Source organism: Catharus ustulatus, chromosome 2 (assembly GCF_009819885.2).
Source record: "Catharus ustulatus isolate bCatUst1 chromosome 2, bCatUst1.pri.v2, whole genome shotgun sequence".
In the NCBI taxonomy this organism is placed as follows: Eukaryota; Metazoa; Chordata; class Aves; order Passeriformes; family Turdidae; genus Catharus; species Catharus ustulatus.
The window spans coordinates 39,939,891-39,942,435 of record NC_046222.1 but is presented as its reverse complement, the minus strand read 5'-3'; positions in this window follow the sequence as shown (position 1 = coordinate 39,942,435).

Genomic DNA, 2,545 nt, shown 5'->3' with positions numbered 1-2,545 from the left:
CTGGCACAGGCAGGCACACCTTCCACTAGATTGGGTTGCTCAGAGTCCAGCACAGCCTTGAGCACTTCCAGGGCTGGGGCAAACACAACTCCTCTAGGCAACCCTTGCCAGTGCCTCAGCACCCTCACAGTAAAGAGTTTCTTTGTGATATATGATCTAAACCTGCCTCCTTTCAGTTTAAAGTCATTACTCCTTGTCCTGTCACTATACGCCCTTGTAAAAAGTGGCTCCTCAGCTTTCTTGTATTGCCTTCAGGTACTGGAAAGAACTTGTATCCCTAAGCTCAGAACCATTGGAGATACACCAGAATATCTTGGCTGCTATTCTAGGAGGGCAAGGTATCTCCAACAGGGACTGTAACCTCTGCTTGGCCAAGTGGACATCTCAGAGGTTTTGTAACATCTCAGGTGACACCAGCCATCTCTATGTGAGCATTCAAACCAAGCTCTGAAACATCTACTGGGTACAGTGACGCTGCTCTTAGAAGTAACCCTGAGTTCATCAGTCTGAGACCTGTCCTCACTCCGTCTTGCCTCACAACACTAGAAATAGGTCAGTCAATCACCCCCTAAGACTTCTCCCTATGGGTTACTCCAGGAGTTTGAAGTGAGAAGCACAGCAGCTGGCACCCAAAGCTGCAGCCCCCCTTCATGAGCAGGGAGTAAAGTCCACCTCAAAAATCTCTTAATTTGTGAGATTTCCTTTTTTTTTTTTATTTTCCTTAAAATAGAGGCATTAGCTGAGACTTATTTAATGGCAAAAGAGTACAGTAACAGATTCAGTGAAGAACTGGCCTTCTTGGTATAAGCTTGTATTTTTACAATCCTTCCTTGCACTGTATACCAGCAAAACCACTCCAGATTCAGATTAACTACCTTACACTCCTCTTTCTCCAAGTCTTCTTCATCCCATCATACAATGTTTTCACTTGCATTGTGTCCTTCCACATCTACCCTCCACCCATCTGGGTCTTTAAATGAAGTTTCTCTGGAGAATTTTATGGCTGACAATTTTTTGGGTTTTTTTCCCCATGAGATGAAAAAAAGCAGGGTCAGTCCAGATACTCTCTGCAGATGTCAAAGAACAAATCCAAATCTTGCTTTGGGCATGTTGAATTTAGTTGACCCTCACATGAAGGATGCAAGATCAGGGGTGTCCTCCCAGGAGTGTCTGATTGCAGAGCAGGCTGAGACCTGGCTGCGTTCGCCCTGAGCCACATGCACCTTCAACCTGTTCCTGTTCCTGCCTACAAAATATGCTGCAAAATATTTGTTTGTAGAAAAAAACTTAGTATGTGTACGCTGTTTTAAAAGTGGAACACCCATTTTGAGGAAGGAAGTCAAACCAGAGGAACCAATGCTTCCAGTGCCACTGGCAATGGAGCTGCAGTTTCTGTGACCTTGTAGCAGGTTCATTTAAGGTGGAAGGGAGTGTTTCTAATTACCACCCCCAAAAATGTGCCTTTAAAATGCACATTGTCCCTTTTTGTACTTAAAATAATAATTGCACTTAAAAAATTTAGAAGTCATTACTCAGTGAAAATAGCATATGATTATAAATATAAAGAAATATTTCTCCTAAAGGAGGTTAAGTAATCATCCGGTTGTCAGGTTTTTTCATCTCTTCTAATTTTCAATTCTTTTTAAACACTGATGATAGGGTCTTCCCACCAGATCACTGCATATCTTACCAAAACCTTTACTTCCCCTTGTGCAGAGAGGTATCACAGACAACACGGAGCTCCTGCCCTTCTCCCCTTTTCTTCTCACCTATGTGCCTGTGTGTTCCTACTGTGTCCTGCTGACAGGATATACTTAGCCTGTGCCACTGTCACTTCCATGCACAGCTGCTCCTGTCTGTAGGAGCTGGTGCACTGCAGAAAACCTTCCTAAAGATTTGGCCTGTCACTCAGAGTCCATCTGAGAAGAAGACATCTGAGATTTCCCTGTTGAAAGGAGCTACCCACTCCACGGATGAGAAAAAGTATCCAGGAAAGCCATACATGTACCCTAAAATGGGCAGATTTTACATAGAATTGGTTCTAAAGAGCCATTAGTGGACAGATAGTAAAGATTGACAGAGCACCTGAAAAGACATCAGTGTGGCAACTCTGCAATAAATGCACAATAAATGTAACCAGCTTAATTCCGTAATGCACATGTGAGGTTTTCTCCCAGAATTATTTCTGTTTACAGAGAGCTTCACGAACTTTAAAAGCCTGTATCATTCCTATAGTTTCACTGAAGAGTCCAAACACCACCTTGCTTTCCTACCACTTTCCAATGACTGTTTTGAGTATCATCACGCAGCTCCTTTCATTGGTCAATAGTAAATATTTCTTTACTTTTTCTGAGATTTATTTTGATCATTGCTGAGAGTTTAGTCAACTTTAAACAAATTCTTAGCCCTATCTTCTGCTATAGCCTTGTGCCTAGAACCCAGAGAAATACAGATTATCTTCATACATTTCATTAGACAAAATATAACATTTCCCCTACTTTAAGCAAATCAAGTAATACCCCTCACATCAGTGTTCCATTATGCA